Consider the following 17,902-nt stretch of genomic DNA (forward strand, 5'->3'; position numbering starts at 1 on the left):
ATCTCAATAAAAAAGCATATTAAAAAAGACATTATTCAGTAGACAACGAGATGCTGTTGACAACTTTTGAACAGTGACATGACATCATCAGAAATACATCTAGCAAGATGAATCTAACAGCTATATATAAATGATACATGTGAGAGTACCTTAAAGAGCTCAAATAATTGTTCCTATGTAAAACTCTATTATTAAGTAATTTACTGAATGGTCATAGTGTGCAAATCATTGTTTCTTGTAGTTGGAAAACAAACAGAAACCATGCTGTTAAAAAGCTCATAGTCCATTTGGGGAGAGACCTGGAAAGGGAAGCTTGCTGACACATGCAGGCAAAATCAGGTGCCTAGTTGAGGGTAAATGGTGCAGAGAAGACATGATAAAGAATAAACCACATGGTTTGGTCAAGGACCTCACTGGATGTAAATAGATAACATGTTTACTCTTAAAGTTTACAAGTCCTTGCTTCATTGATTTCTTACTGCAGTCTCATGAAAGAAGGTATTTATCAGCAATATTATATCCATTTTACAGGAGAAAAATTGAGACAAAATATTTGTCCCAGGTTCCACCTAAGTGACTAAATTGGGATTAGAACCCGAGTTGCATATTATGCATCCCATGTTCTTTGCACTTTGAGAATTTTCTCTCTCCCTCTCTAAAGCCCAGGTACTCACCACCAAATAAAACTTAATGAAGGTGATTACTCTCCCATCCTACCAATTTTATTCACCACCACCTACTTCATCAACAGTACTTCTGGGTGTTTTTCTTCTTCTTCTTCTTTGGTTTCTGTTTACTCAGCAACAGTGAATATCAATAATTTGTGCATGGTGGGTACTCAGTAAATGCGTTGCTTGACTAATTGGTTGCTCTCTTCCTCTAGAAACCTCATGCAAATCTGATAATATTTTGTAATAATTTGAGTCAGACTATGTTTATAATCATAACCTTGGTAATAACTTTATATGTGGTTCCCACAGTGACACAATCAGCAATTATGTATACTTTCTGATAATCATTTCAAAAACCTCCCAATATCACCCTCTTGATACAATTAAAAGAAATTATAGAATTTACACAAGCTGGGAAGTCTAGGAAGATTTCAAGCCATCACAAAGAGTAGGTATGTGTGTGTGTGTATATATATGTATATATATGTATGGAATGACCATTATATGGCTGCAAGTAGAAATGCACTGGTATTCTTGATCATCAGTTATTTTACGATGAAGAGAAAAGAAACAAAATATTCTTCCCTTACACGATTCTACCTACTAAGTGAGAATTTCTACCCTTCTCTCATTTTAATTTCTAAACTCACCTTTCTTCTACTTATTAGTGGTGTAATCTTGGCCTTCCCAATTACCTGCACTAGAAACTTTTTAAAAAAATTCTTTCTTTTGTAGTATTTGTCTTTAAATTACTTGTATGCTTCTTAATCTATTTTCTTGTGGATGTCTTCTGTGTCCTCAACTAATTTTAAGCTTGTCAAGGTCAGAGATTACCTAATTTTATAGAATCACAACCTTAGAATCCAACGAGTGCAGATCTCTCATTTTACAGGTAGTTGAGCTTTAGATGAATTATTTGACTTGATAAGAATTGCACATCTAGCTGATATTGTAATATCCAAGTGTTCTGAAAGTCAAACTCATTTTCTTAGCTTAATATGATAGATAGATATAGATTTAGATAAATACTCCTGTATAAGATATGTATAAGGTATATCTCAGTCATATAATGTACAGTAGGGTAAACATGCAGTAAGTATTAATGATGAACTACTAAATAGTTGTACCAGATAAAGACTTCTGTAACACCACATTATTTAATCTCTGCACTGAAAAACTAACATCCATAGTTTAAAAGTATGGCTTACCTCACTTCTGAGAAAAACCACCAGTGTTAGACAACTAACATTTGGTTGTTTATTAGTCTGTCATCATCAATGAACACAACTGGTTCATCCAAATAATGTTCTTCAGGGCAATAGAAAAGTGTCAAAAATTATGTATATTTTCAAAGTAATTGCTTTCTAAGTCAAATAATTGCCTAAACTATCAGTCACTTGTAGTTGAGCGTGTTCTACCTGTAATCCGTTTCCTCAGCTGTATTTGTAAAGGTCCATATAAAGTGGCACCCTTGGAGAACCCTGACATGGATCGTTACAGAAATGCCAAAGAATATTTGAAGAAGCTCATTTTTAAACTCCTTCTTTCTGAATATGCTGTCCTTCACAATTTGGTTCCTATAACCTCACCAAACCCACCTCTGCCCCGAACACAAACACACGCCACTGAAACACACAAAACTATTTACTTATGCATCATATTTTCTCAGGCCTCTGTTAAAGCTCTTTCTGGAATGTTCTTTGTCACCCACCTATCCTGTAAAAATTCAGTTTAATTATCCCTTTTATCCGTGAATCCCATACTGACTCTTCTAGCTAAAGCTAGTAATTCCTTCTTCTAGATTCCCATAGAAAGTTTTCCATGGAATTCTGCCATGTACTCTAGTGGTAAGGTGCACAGATTTTATAATTAGTAAATCCTGGGTTCTTATCTTGGTTCCAGCTCTAGTTAACAGGACAACTTACTCTGAAGCCTCAGTTTCTTCATCTAGACGTTTGACATAATAATGATACCTCCCTCACAGGGCTGTTGTGAGGATCCAATGAGACAGCAAAGGCAAAGTGCTTAGCACCCAGCACAGGCATTAGCAAAGGTTTCAACAAATGTTAGCTGTAATCATCATATTATAATACTAATCCACTCCTTGAGAGCATAGCCTGTCTTAATTAGCTGTATGACAGTGTCTGACACATAAGTGCTTAAAAAATTGCTGTTGGAATGCATACTGATTGAATGACTCTTTCATTTCACATCCCTGAATGGGAGCTGAAAAATTGAACTAGCCACCTATAAGGGGTTTAGAGATTGCCCTAAAATGTGGCAGGAAAGCAAACTTCCTCCCCAGCAGCTCCCAACTCTTACCTCCTACTCTTTACTGCTCCATTATTCAGTCACCACTTAAATATCTAATTGATTTCCTGCTCTTTAATTTCTCTGTCACTGTAAGTTCAAGCCTTCGGCATGTTCACACAATGTGTCAGATGAAGTACAGGGCATGGTGACTGCTCAAGGTGATCCGTTAGGGTGAGGCAAGGAAATACTAAAGCTTCTATTTATTTCCATTTATTTTTTACTTATTATTACAAGTACGTCAGATATATGAAAAAAGCATGATTTACTCCTTCTAGATCCCATTCCCTCTCTTCTTCCCACGGGTAACTGCTAATCTGAATCTAGTGTTCATCATCCCACGCACGTTGGTTCTCTTTCAATGTAGGACTGTTTCTTTTTCATCTTTTCAATCCACTTAATGTGGATTTATGGGATAAATTAATAAGTATGATTTCTTCCATGGTTTTGAAAACAACATGGGTAAGGAATATTAGACTAATTTCTCACTTAAAAAAAATCCCCCTAGGTGGCAAATGTAAATTATGAGTAAAAATGAAGTCAGACTCTTGACCTGGAAAGATGAAGGAACACAATGAATAGATTTGTTAGTTGTAAGTGAAAGGACAGATCCAAAATCTTTGATTTTTTTCACCCCTAATGTCTGATAATACTTTTAACTTATTTGGACTCAGTAGCAGCAGAGTAGCAGTATAGCAGAAAAAGAAGTTTGTCATTTATGATTCCTCAAGCCACACCAACCTACAATAAAATTGTGCTCTAACTCAGGTCTAATCCGAAGAACTGCAGGAGTGCTTGCCCAGAGTCCTTCCTCTCAGTTCTTTGGGGGTGCCACAGTGACTCACATGCCCTTGGAAATGCTTATACTGCCATCTTCCTCTGTCTTTTTTTTTTTTTTTTTTAATTTTTGGGGGTTTTTTTTTGGAGGGGGCAGTAATTAGGTTTATTTACCCTTTCGATGGAGGTCCTGGGGGTTGAACCTGGGAACTTGTGCATGCTAGGCACACACTCTACCACTGAGCTATACCCTCCCCTTTTCCTGTGTCTTTTGACATTGACCTTTATCACCTCTGCCACTTTCTAAGTCGTCAGCCCTCTCCCACTGTTGTAACTCTGGCATCTTTCCTGATGCTCCCACCACGGGACATACAGCTCAGGGCTCATGTCATCAGGTCTTCTTCCCGTGCCTTTAGCTGCATCCATTGCAGGTAGTGCTGGTGATCCCCAGCCACTGTCCCAGGCTGTGTGGTGGGACACTCTATTTTCTGCAGTTTTCTCTAGTAAGCTACTTCTGATGAATGGATAGAACTGTAGCGGACACAGCGAGTGCCCCTATCAAATCCCTTCGGATCACCTTGACTATTTCTGTGCTTCAGTGCTTTTCTGCCTCCGCTTCGTAAAACCTGCTATTATTCTTTGGAGGACTATTCTTGAACTACTGTGGCTGTTGTGAAGTAGCTCTTAATCAATGTCTGTCAGATGATGGAGGATGATAACACAGCTTCCTAGCCTCAGGTCAGAACCACATTCCTGATTCTCCCTGAGGGAGGAGACCAATCTCATCTCCTACCTTCCTACCCCCACCCCCATCTCCTGCCATGTTCCTGGGAGTGACTGAGGTATTATTGGAAGTTATCTGATTAGGAACAGGAGAACAGCAATCAAACAAAAGGTAGATTTTTTTACATGAAGGCACTTTGGGGTTCCAGATTGGGTGTGGGAGACCAGTTATCAAACTTGGAGTGCCTCATCAGGTTGGAATAGCCTTGAGAACGAACCCCAAAATATTGATTTGAAAAGACTTTAATTTACTCTTGTCTCAATAAGATTAGCCCTGGGAATATAGTAGGGCTAATTTTACAGTTGATTTTAAAGGTGGAGAGAAACAGAGCAAAGCCAAGAGGTCACCTGAACTGGGTCTGACACTGCAAAACAGAGAGGTGGAGAAGAGAGAATTTTAAACTATTTGGAACATAATCCATGTCCTAAAGTAACTTACATTCTGGTTGTGAAAGGCTAGACTTCAATATATAAAAATACAAGACTACAATGCAGTGCATTAAGTGCAAAATAAATGGCATGAATGAGAAATGTTTTCTTTATATGTATAAGATTGGATGTAAAAACTTATTAAAACAGTGGAGGAAAGGAAGAAATAGAGACCACTGCTCTACTCTTTGTATTTCTCAATCTGCTACACTGCCTATCTCATGACCGAAGTGTGAACTTAAGGCATATTACAATGTTAAGCTAGTAATATTTATTTTTAACCTAAATCTTAATGCTTCCAAAAAATCTAGATTCTAAAGATGTGCACATGTGAATGATTCTGAGTTTATATACCAACCATTTCTTAGATGAGTTGGCTTATTTTAAAAAGTTTCCTAATTTCACAATGTTTAACACAGTAAGCCAAAGTAAGTGATAAATGTACGGCAGAACATGTTCGAATAAGCTGTTTTGAGTGGTATTGAAGAAGGGGATATCTGCATCTTGGGAGACTAATTTCCTTTTATAAGAAAGCATCATATTTTCAGTCTAACATTTCTGTATTTTATCTTAAGGGAGAAATAGTTGTATGATTTCCACCAATTAGTGAAATCGTTCTGAGCCTCAATTTTATTATCTGTTAAAAAGGAAACAAAAGTACTATCTACCTCATTGTGTTTTGTAAGGATAAAATGATATCTAAGTGTTGTATACTTTATAAATATATAAATCGTTGCTACTTGTAATTTATAGTCTGATAGAAACTGAATTGTATTCATGTATACTCACTGTGATAACCATAATGAATATATAAAATATTGTCACAAATGTTTAACCTTTCATTTAAACAAAACATTGAAAAGACATTTTCCCCAGATTTGCTTTGACATTGTCCTACCTTGTAATTGTTGTGGACAAAAAGGCCTATGAAATATGACTATTGGCTTAGAATACCCAGTTTTCAGCTCTGTTTGTTGTTGTTGTTGTTGTTGTTTCACTTAAGTGCAATGATCTTGGACAAGCCTCAACATCTTCATCCAAGTCAAAGATTTACTGGGAAACTTGCGTGAAATAATATATGAAAGGTGCTTTGTAAAATAAAAAGTGCCAGATGAATGTAAGGAATTATCATTAAAGTACATTATATTTTGTGACATCAGTAATCTATCATTCATCTTTCTTTTGGCTTTATCTTTAGTGTACTCAAGTCTAATAATGCATGAGTTCTTAAAAGAATTATTGTGTGTCTATTATAGTTATGAATCATTGGAGATATAGCAATGAACAAAATAGACATGGTCCCTGACTCATCATTGAGAGGATCACCTCAACAATCAGCCCTTGGCTTACAGCAGGCATTTTTATCTCGGTGGCCCTCAACGTGTCCTATTTCTTGAGGCCCACGATGCTCCAATCTGGATACGTGCCCTTCTTCTTCAGGTGCTTAGGTAACATCTTGGTGTCTTCCTTTCTCATTCTCCTGGAGACTCTGTTAGTACTCTGTGTTGAATCTGTTTGAGATCTTCTATTTTGTGTATCCAATGATTCTCACTTTTTTGATATATTCTATAGAACTCATTGTCTAGAAGCTTCCTGAGACAGGAAATTTGAAAGTACAGACTATGTATAAAAGGTAAAATTGTGCAACTGTGTATATTTGAAAACATCATTATTTGAACCTCACACTTGATTGATAGCTTGGGTATGTATAGAGTTCCAGATTGGAATTCATTTTCATTCATATTTTTAAGGCATTGTTCCATTGTCTCTAGATTTCTTTCTCTTTCTTTCTTTCTTTCTTTCTTTCTTTCTTTCTTTCTTTCTTTCTTTCTTTCTTTCTTTCTTTCTTTCTTTCTTTCTTCATTCCTTCCTTCCTTCCTTCTTTCCTTTTTTGGTTTATGACCTTTTCTTTGTCCTCAGTGTTCTGAAATGATATAATGAAGTGACTTTTTGTGGATCTATTTTCACCCATTTTAGTGGGCTCTGTTGGTCCATCTAATTTGGAAAATCATGCCCTTCAGTTCTGAGAAACTTCTAAAATTACTTCATTAATGATTTTCATTCCTCCAGTTTCCCTGCCCTTTCTTTATGCAACTCCAGGTATTTGTATGTGCCAGCTCCTGGATAGGTGCTCTATTTTTGTTTAATCTTTTCTTTCCTATATTTATGTATCTTTTCTTCTTTGTCCTACTTTTCAAGTAACAGCTCTGACTAACCTGACTACTGAGTTTTTCCTTTCATTTGTTATCTGCTTATGTTAACCTGTTCAGTTTTATTTTAGGGATATCTGATTGGGTTGTTTTGTGATTCTCATCTTTTTTTGGTCAGAGTGCCCAGAACAGATTCTTCTAATCTCCTGCCAGAAGAGGAAAGGCCTGGCTAATAGTATTATAGAAGCCTAGTAGAGGGAAAAGGCTGGGTGTTTTAGCATTCACCATCCGGATGTTCCTTTAATTTCTATTTCTGGCATAATATCTTTACCCTCAACAATGCTTGGTATCCAGAATTCCCTTCATTTTACCTTCCCCAGAAGATAAACTTCCAGACTTCTTCCAGGGTGGGGAAGGGGCTGTGGTTCAGCAGCACAGAGTAGGGGAGAAGACCCAGGATCTACCTGCTTCTTAAATAGCCTTCAGCTGGTCCTTCTGATTTGGGGGTCCCACTTCACTCCCATTTTCAGAGGGACTTGGTGCTATCAAGTCATGGACCCTTGAGGATTCTATAAGAACAGATAAGGCTGATTCTTAGTTTTTGCCACCCCTAGTTTAGAATTTGGATTTTTGAGGTCTCCAAATCTGCTGCAATCCTCCAAATGCTTTCTTGCTTCAAAAATTCTGGTGCTTTTGTATCTTTTCCTTTTCCCCCCCTACATTGTTGTATATTTATTAATTTAAAAACATTCCTTTTGTTGAGGTTTTGTCAGGGAGGGAAAACTAGATAAACGTGTTCACTTTACCAACTTTACCTAAGACTTCCAATCCACTCACTATACTGTAGCTGGAAAGAATATCCTATTTGGTTTCATGGGTGCACTATCTTACCATGTGAGGATATTACTCAGTTTTGTTTTTGTTTTCATGTTTAGTTTTGCAAAACACTGTATTTTTCAAAATATAAATGTGTTAGTTGCAAGGTTTACACTCTCCATTTTACCATAGGTTCTACCCCTCCCTCTTGTCATTTCTCACAGTATCTGTCCAGTCCCTGAGGCTGCAGAGTCATTGGCCTCTGTCTTGCATGTTTTGGCATCTCTAGCTCTTGTCTTACCACACTCCTCTCCTTCCCTCAGCTTCACTACACTGGCTTTCATTTGGTTCTTTGTAATCACTCTTCCACTGGGCCTTTGCATGTGCAACTTACTCGGCTTGTACCCGTTTTTTCTCTTTAATGCTACCTCCTTCAGATCTCTACTCAATTCTTTATTCTGGCTTCTGACCTTCCTGACCAGGTCAAATCCCTTCTTATATGCTCTCCTAGTAGCATGGAGCTATTTTACATCTCTCTGGATGCTATTTGATTGGTGTCTACTTCCCTCAACTAAATTGTAAGCTTTGTGGGTTAGGATCTAGGTCTGTTTTAATAGCATTCACAGTGCCTAGCACAGAACATGGCTCAGAGTAGGTAGTTCATTATTATTGATTAATGATTAAATAAAACTGATATTTTAAGGATAAATTGGAATTACAAGATGACAACTGAGGAAAGAGTCTCTAGGCCAATAAAATGTGAGAATAAGCTTGGTGGATTTGAGGAACTGAAAGAGAAGGACTGTGTCTAGAGCCATGTGAACTAGGGGAAGTGGTGCTAGATGAAGCTGGAGGCATCAACAAGGCCACATCACAGGGGGCCTTTTAAGCAATGATGAAACTTGTGAACTTTTTCTAAGGGCAATTAAAATTTTAGTAGGGCAGTAACTTACTCCCGATACTATGTGGAGAATGGGTTGGAAATGGCAAAAGTGGACAAGGGGAGGCCAGTTAAAAGGTTATTGCCCAAGTACAGGCAAGACCTGATGGCTTAGACAGAGGAAAAGGTAGTAAAAAGGGAGAGATGTATCAAAGGTTATTTTAGAGGGCATAACATTTGATGATGGATTGAAGTTAGGAAGTGAAGAAAAGAGACTTGCCAAAATTGACACTCAGGTTTCTAATCTAACCGACTGGGTGAACATGGGTACCATTTACCAAGGTGGAAAAGATTAGTGGGGAACAGATTTTGGGAAGAAGAGGAGAATATCATTTTTTTAAAATTGAAGTTTAGTCAGTTTCCAATGTTATGTTAGTTTCTGGTGCACAGCATAGTGACTCGGTTGTCCATGTATATATTTACATACATATATTTCTCTTCATATTCTTTCTCACCATAGGCCATTACAAGGTATTGAATATAGTTTCCTGTGCTACACAGCAGGACCTTGTTGTTTATTTATTTTATATATAGTAGTCAGTATCTGCAAATCCTGAACCCCCAATTTATCCATCCCCACCCTCTTTCCCCCTGGTAACCATAAGTCTGCTCTCCATGTCTGTAAGTATTCCTCTGTTTTGTAAATAAGTTCATTTGTATTATCTTTTTAGATTCCACATGTAAGTGATATCATATGGTATTTTTCTTTCTCTTTCTGGCTTACTTTACTTAATATGACAATCTCCAGGTCCATCCATATAGCTGAAAATGGCATTATTTTATTCTTTTTTATGGCTGAGTCGTATTTTTTATGGCTGTGTGTGTATATACATATATATATATATATATACACACACACACACACACACATACATATGTATGTATGTATGTGTGTGTGTGTGTATACACAACTTCTTTATCTAGTCATCTGTCAGAGGCATTTAGGTTGCTTCCATGTCTTGGCTATTGTGTATAGTGCTGCTATGAACATTGGGTGAATGTATCTTTTTGAATTAGAATTTCCTCTGGATATATGCCCAAGAGAGGGATTGCTGGATCATATGGTAAGTCTATTTTCAGTTTTTTAAGGAATCTCCATACTGTTTTCCACAATGGCAGTTCTCCACACCCTCTCCCAGCATTTACTGTTTGTGGACTTTTTAATGATGGCCATTCTGACCAGTGTGATGTAATACCTCATGGTAAGTTTGATTTGAATTTCTCTGATAATTAGTGATTCTGAGCTTTTTTTCATGGGGCTATTGGCCATTTGTATGTCTTTACAGGAGAAATGTTTGTGTTGGTCTTCTGCTCATTTTTTGATTGGGTTGTTTGTTTGTTTTTTTGTTATTGAGTTGTATTAGCTGTTTGTATAGTCTGGAAATTAAGCCTTTGTCAGTTGTATCATTTACAAATATTTTCTCCTATGAGACTATCACTTTTGAATACTTTGTTTGAGATATCTGTAAGCTGATGACCTAAAACAATCAAACCTCTAGTTATTTAATAGCAAAATGGGTTTATTCAGGAACAGTTAAGAATTGTAATTTAGGACATGCAATCTATGGCCAATCATAGGCAATTTTAAAGAACAAAGAGGAGTGTTCTTTTACAGAGCAGAAGGGAGAGTTGCGAGGGGATGTTGTGAACAAAGATCACTGGTGGAAACTGGGAGTTCTAACATAGCGTTTTTTCATTGTCTGAGTTGTGACAATCTCTCACTGACTGGGCTGTTGCTGGGCAAGGAGAAATTCTTCCTTCCCCCTGCTGGGTAGTAAAGTACAGTTGACTCTTGAACAATGCAGAGGCTTAGGGGTGACAACCTTCTGTTTAGTCAAAAATCTGAATATATAACTTTGCAGTTGACCCTCCCCATCCAAGAGTTCTGCATTCACGGGTTCCACCAACCTTGAATTGTATAGTACTGTAGCACATTTTTATCAGAAAAAAATATGCCTATAAGTGAACCTGTGCAGTTCAAACCTGTGTTGTTCAACTGTAATAAATGTCTTCCTGTTGGAGATGCAGGGTACCTCTCTTCCTGCTAGATTAGCAATTGATGGGTAGTGGCAGGACATGGAAGCTTCCTGTTCTGGCCTTCCAACTCCATATTAAATGAGGTTTATGTTTATTAATTTTCACAGAGCTATTTTAGAAGGTGTGTTGAGAAGACAGTTGCACATGAGACTCAAACGCAAAAGACTGGTCTGGATTGGAGACATAAATTTGGAAACTGTTGTCACACAGTTGTGTTAAACCACATGGTAGATGAGCTTATTCAGGTAGAGGGTGGTGAGAGAAGGTAAGAGGCCTAAAGGTAACCAGCCTAAAGAAGAAGCTAAAATAACAAGATACTGTATCCCACACTGGTGTCTACATTAGTGATTTTGATGTGGGGGCAGGAGTGGGGACAGGAGCAGACAAAATCTGAGACGGGTGTCATTTTAATAACAAAGTGACTGAGCTGGGTTGAAGAAGGTCACCTGTGGTGAGGTTAACTAGGTGAGAGGGTCAAGATATTGAATGGTCGTTTAGTGAATGTCAACTAAGTTAGGTTAATGACAAGAGTTGAGGGAGAAGATTGTGAGCAAGGAGCTATAGACTTCAGGGAACAGAAAGGAGTAAGCAAGTTAGTAGATGATGGTCATGAGGATTGGGGGGATATAACTGGATGATATAAGTCAGGTTAAATACTTTGTCCTTTTCCAGGCAGCAATAAGGTGTTTACATTATTCAAGCTTTACAAATAAAAGCCCCCAAATAAACAAAAAACCAAAAAAACATAACTAAGAAAACAAACTAAACTGAAAACAAAAAGTTTATTGCAGTGATTTGCCTAGTTCTTTACTTAAGCATCCAGGCTCTTTGCTAGAGTGTAGCAACAACAAGCAAACATCACATGCTACAAAAAAAGTATTGTAGTAAAATACAGTGGTGTAAGACTGTGAAGATGTCTTCTTCTTAAACACTTTCACTTTTAGACCCACTACACCTAGAAACTCTGAAAAATAGAAATAGAAAGTAGAAATGTTGGAGGAATATATATATTTATTTATGGAAGTTCTATTTGGGACAATTAGTTTGCTCCTTTTTGGTGATAAGTATTTAAGACTTCACTATTGGGGGACACTTGGCCAGGCCAGTGATGCGCTTTGGTAAGAAGCATTTACCAGAAAGAGAGAAGTTTAAGAACAAAGGAAAGTTTCATAGGCAGGCAGGCAGCAGTGGACCACAGAAACAAGAGGTGCCTGTGTGTTCACTGAGTATGAATGTGTAGGGTCTTTCATTGAGGAAGGGGCTTGAACACAAAGGGATAGGGGAACAGATCTCTGATTGGCTGCAAGTAAGGTAAGGGGCTTTGGTGTATAGGAGGACAGTGGATTTATGACTCCAGTAAGGTGGAGACATGGGCTGACACAAGCAAGGTAGTGGAATTTATGACTCCAATAAGAAGGAGACATAGCTCAGTCAGCCTGAGCTACCGTGAGGCTAGTCATTTCCCAAGGCTGTTAATTCTGCCAAGGCAAACACCCATCAGGACTTCTCATTCTGAAGAAGAGCAGGCAGATGCCTAAGGGCTGAAATTCTGGGGGCCGCAGGGCCTCAGCAGGCACCAGTTGGCACTGCATTTACCACACTGTAATTAAGTGTTACAGTGCCCTTAATAGGTTAGATACCCTAAATTTATAGATCATCTATTCAATTGTCAAACATGAAAGTAAATGGTCATTTGTTTTGGACACAGGCATAGCTTGTAGATATTGCGGGTTCAATTCCAGACCACCAAAAGAGCAAATATCAAAATAAAGTGAGTCACCCAAATTTTTTTGTTTTCTAGTGCATATGAAAGTTATGTTTACACTATACTGTAGTCTAAGCGTACAGTAACGTTATGTTTAAAAAAACCAATATATACATGTATATTCATGTATGACTGAAGCAATGTGCTGTACACCAGAAATTGATGTAACATTGTAAACTGACTATAATTCAATATAAAAAAACCCAACATATATATCAATTAAAAATACTGTATTGCTAAAAAATGCTAACCACCGTCTCAGCCTTCAGCAAGTCATAATAGCAACACTGAAGATCACTGATCACAGATCACCATAACAAGTATAATGATAATGAAAAAATTTGAAATATTGTGAGCATTGCCAACATGCGACAAAGTGACCAAATGCTGTTGGAAAAATGGTGCCAACAGACTTGCCTGATGCAAGGTTGCCCAAGCCTTCAATTTGTAAAAACACAATAAAGCAAGGTATTCCTGTATTCTGGGAGTCACTCTCAACAAGACAAAGTCACTGAATTATAGGTTAAATTGAATTACATTATTAATATTATAATTCTGTCATATTATGTAAACAATATATAGGAGAACTTTGATCCACAGACACACAATTGTCACATACCCATTAGCACAATAACAGACTTGAAACTTGATATATAAAAATAGGCTCTGTAACCAGTTACATAAAATTCCTCCCTACCTTCCCTTCTATACATCAGTGAAACTGGTTTTATGCAATATACACATTTGGAGCTTTAAGGGGTCACATCTGGAGAAGGGAAACTCCTACAAGGGTCTCATCTGTAGTTAACTATCTCACTGAGAAAGAGTACACTTACTGCACCAGTGATTAGAACAGAAGGTAGGAATTTTTTTGTAATTTTATATTTGTTTAACATCTAAAACAGAATGGTTTTCTTAAACAAAACAAACAAAAAAACCCCAAACAAAGAAAAAAGAGCAAGAAAAAATGATCAGATTGCTAAATGTTTTTTGTTTTTATGGCTGATAAATATTCAGCATGACAAAATTTATAATAATAAATTTAGCTTCTGAGCTTGTTATAAATTTTAGTTACAAAGAACAAACTGGAATTATCTTGGGTCTGAGGTATTGGTTCCAAGGAAACTGGGGAATTAAGGAAGACAGGATCTCAGTCAAGTGATTAGACTTTAAGAACAGTGACTTCCCTAGTTCTAGATGCACACAAGCTCCTGGAGACCAGACTGCCTTCTGGACCTGGAAGATCACTCCAGACTGGAGCAAGGCTGCTCTGACATATAGGTTATCTGCTCATCTCATCAGTCCCTACTCCATGCTTAGCCATTCATGTGACAAGTCCTTTCTGCTTCTGCTGCTACCAGTTCCAAAGTTATAAATCAATTAACTCACGATGACACCTGCCCCTCCTTGGGTGTCTGAAAAAGCAACAGTAAATAAAAAAGACAAGCCAGAGGGGACTTGCATTGGAGGAAGATAAGTCCACTTAGCTGGTCTCCTCCACTTCCCTGAAGGGTTTCTGGTTACTCAAGAATTTTGCTCCCTCACAATCCCTTTGGTTAACTACTCTCTGTGCCTCCAATTCAAGCTTATAAGAAGGGGAACCTGACTGGTAGTACCCGTCATCTCTTCTGGGTGAAAGAGACAATATGGCCTCATTGTATACTCTTAGAGGAGTCTCTTTCACACTAGATAGCTGGTAAAACATGATTTCTGGGTGTGTCTATGAAATGTCTCTGGAAAAGATTAGTATTTGAATCAGTAGACTGACTAAAGATCTCCCTTGCCAATGCAGGCAGGCATCATCCTTTGAGGGCCTGAATAGGACAAAAAGGCGGAAGAAGGGCAAATTCACTCTCTCTGGCTGAGCAGAGACATCCATCTTCTTCTGCCCTTGGACATCGGTGCTCCTGATCTTTGGGCATTTGGGCTCAGATAGACATACAGCATTCCCCCTCTTCCCCTTCATAGGCATGTGGACTGAATTACACCACCAGCTTTCCTGGTTCTCTAGCTTACGTTTGGCAGATCAGCAGATTGTGGGACTTGTTGGCCTCTATAACCACATAAACTAATTTGTATAATTAATAAATAAATATATGTGTGTGTGTGTGTATATATATAGTCTATTGGCACTGTTTCTGGGACCCCTAACACAGTAATATGTAAAAATTTACTTTCATTGATAAATGATAACAGTGATTTTCACCTTGCAGAATAATCAAATTTACAGTCCCTTTGTATATGTGTGTGTGAGTGTGTATGTGTGTGTGTGTGTTTTAATCACAGAAAAAGCTTATTCTTCAAAATGTAATCGTAATTCTTTTGTTTTCTAGTACCATTCTGTTAAAGTAACTCATAGGATATCTCCTGATTAAATCTAGTACTCATAGGAGTTAAAGATAGCCCAAAGAATATACAAAATTGCAAGGCTCACTTTAATCAAATTTAATCTTCTCTTGCCCATAGCCATCCCATCCTAGAGCTAAAGAGAACACTTGAGCTTCACTTTTACTCCTCTTGAAGAGATGGTGATGAGTGCAAAAGAAAGAAAAAAGTATTTGAGTACTTACATAATTTACGATATGTAAACCCTGGAATGTTCCAATCTTCTACTTAAGCAAAACACTAAATTTATTTTTGTTAATTTTAGTGAAGAAATACGAATTTATTTTAAAAGTTATGAAACTTTTATTGATGTCAGACTAAACAGTGTAAATAAAGGCAATAGTTTCACTGAGGTGAAATATCTTGCAGTTTGGTTATAGAATGGGTACTGATCTGGGGACAAAGGCAGTGAAGCCTCAGAAGACTTTACTGCAACTCAGTTTTGTATGCAAATCAAGCAGGCAAACCCAGTAAATCCGCGATGGGAACGAAAGATTGTGTTTCAACCCTTACAAGTCACAGAGGTTACATTTCATAAAAACTATCCTGCTTTTTACTGTGCTTATCTTCACATATAAAATCCTATTGTGAGGAAAACAGAGAATATTGAGGAAGCTGAGATTCTATGTAATTAGAAACTTTTTCTACATTTTTTGACTGCAAATTCAGAGTTGTTTTCACTGGAGTCCAGAGCCTACTGGGAGACAGAAAAGGCCTTCTGAGGCTTTCTTCAGCTGGGCTGGGGGCGTGACACACTCTGGTACAGAGGGGAAAGAAGATTGAACAGAAAGAGGAAAAGGCAGTTTTTTCCCCGCTCTGTGGCTCAGAGAAAAGGGAAACTGCAGGGGAACCAGAATCTCTGTCCTTAGAGGAAGCCCAGTGCAGGCAGAAAGGCCAGCAGCCTGAAAGGTCTTTAACCCTAGCTTGACACTCACATGTTTGCTTATGAACTAAATGTATTTCACAATCTTATGCAGAGTTAAAGTTAACCCACTTGTTAGGTTTATGGTCAGTTACCTATATCCAGTACTTCTGGGTAACCTTGGCAGATTTCTCCACTCCAAGGCTCTTATAGGATAGCTCTTAGGAAATTTATAGTTCTGTTCAGGCCACTATTAATATTACTACATGGGATTCCCTCACCTGGTCAATTAGAACTATCTTCTCTGACCCTGACCATCAATGTGAATTTTCATCTGAAGTTACTCAAGCTCAATCAGAGCAACAAGAAAATTTCAGTCAAAAAAAAAAAAAAAAAAAAAAAAAAAAAAGAAAAAGAAAATTTCAGCCCAAGAATATAACCTCCCTCAACTGTGGGATGGACTTATATGGTTAACACCAGGCTATGGTCATTTAAGTTTAAAGGCTCTCTTATGTCGGGAAAAATTAACTCATACTAAGGATAACTAGCCTAATAAAACTAGGAAATTGGGCTGGTTGTCTTATGGACAAGGCCAACGTACAAATTCCCTTAAAAGATAAGGATTGGTATAGAATAGACTAAGTCAGACAACCTGGGAATAAACTGGGCTATCCCTAATGGAAGTTCTTAACTTTAATTCTTACTTATGACCTTACTATATTGCTAGTTATATTACTTGCATGTTGCCTGTTTTATGAAGTTGTTTCTTGCACTATTAAATGTGTGACTGAGCCTCTGATAAAATGTTGACTAGATAACTTGAAGCAGTTAATCAGATATATAGTTCTATAGGAGATTTATGATTATAATGGTGTAGCTTTAATATGGGAAGAAGCAACAAGAGGGAAAATTTTCCTGGACCATAACAGACTGGTAAGACAGGTGGTCCAGAGACTTTTTGGCTACTATTAATAAGGCCTGGTCCAGTAGTAGCACATTGAGTGGCTTATCAACGAAATCCTCACCTGACCTAGGAATGAGCAATCCTAGCACTGTGGGACTAAATGGTCATGAAATGCCTCCCAAGCCATGGTCAAATTTGCGATCATGGAGGGTCCTGCCAATTAAAATTGGCACTTACGTATCTGCCTCTACAAGGATTAAGTCTCAAGCCACTGCAGCCGCTGACCTTCAGCACACCCCAAAAAGAACTCAGGGTGGAGATCAGGAAAGAGGCACTCTGCTCTGGAAAAAAAAAAGTGCCCAAAAAGGCCTTCCAGTAGATATTTTCAGGAGAAGATTTTATGAGCCCAAATTCTTGCATCTCGTCATATATAGAAAAGCACTAAAACCATTAACAGCCACATTTGCTTTGGCCATTAAGGAAAAAAATACATTTGAAAATCAAAACGGAGTAACTGTAGTTCAGCCATGCAAGCTAAAACTAGGTAACCAGTTTAGACATGATATCAGACAAGTTTCTGTGTTGCTGAAAACTTGAGTTTTCTGAGCTGTGACAGACTTGGGACACCACCAGCCGTGTTTGCTGGCAACCTATAGCTGCAATCTTATGTCTTCAAGGTCTCCTCTTGTGATTATTAAATTTCTAAACAATAAAATCACTTTAGCTCAGATATTAACAAAAAAAGAAAGACTTATATGTAGTGGTCAATAGCTCCTATTATGTATACGTAAATACCACGTCAAAAGTTAACATTAGACAACTGGCTACCTGGCTGTAATTCTCCCAAAAGTGACAAGGCTTCCCTAGATGTTGTAGTGACCTGGAGAGATAAAATGAATGAAGACAGTAAATAAACGGGGCCCAGGGTTCCTGGCAGTCTTAGAGACCCTAACAACCATAGCTTCTCAGAGCCCTAAGGTACAACTACAAGTGAGGTCTCAATTAGTGGATTTCTTAGTGGACACTGGAGCCACCTGCTCTGTTTTAAATTGTACATTAACCTCTTTAAGCAA

General features: G+C 37.7%; 1 protein-coding gene across 2 annotated transcripts in view; it reads right to left on the reverse strand.

The window, feature by feature from the left end:
- The window catches only part of LOC102504138 (F-actin-capping protein subunit alpha-2), a 201,014-nt gene that overhangs the window by 51,774 nt on the left and 131,338 nt on the right, over nt 1-17,902 (reverse strand). The gene's annotated exons all lie outside the window — the stretch shown is intronic.

The sequence above is a fragment of the Camelus ferus genome, chromosome 7 (assembly GCF_009834535.1).
Source record: "Camelus ferus isolate YT-003-E chromosome 7, BCGSAC_Cfer_1.0, whole genome shotgun sequence".
In the NCBI taxonomy this organism is placed as follows: domain Eukaryota; kingdom Metazoa; phylum Chordata; class Mammalia; order Artiodactyla; family Camelidae; genus Camelus; species Camelus ferus.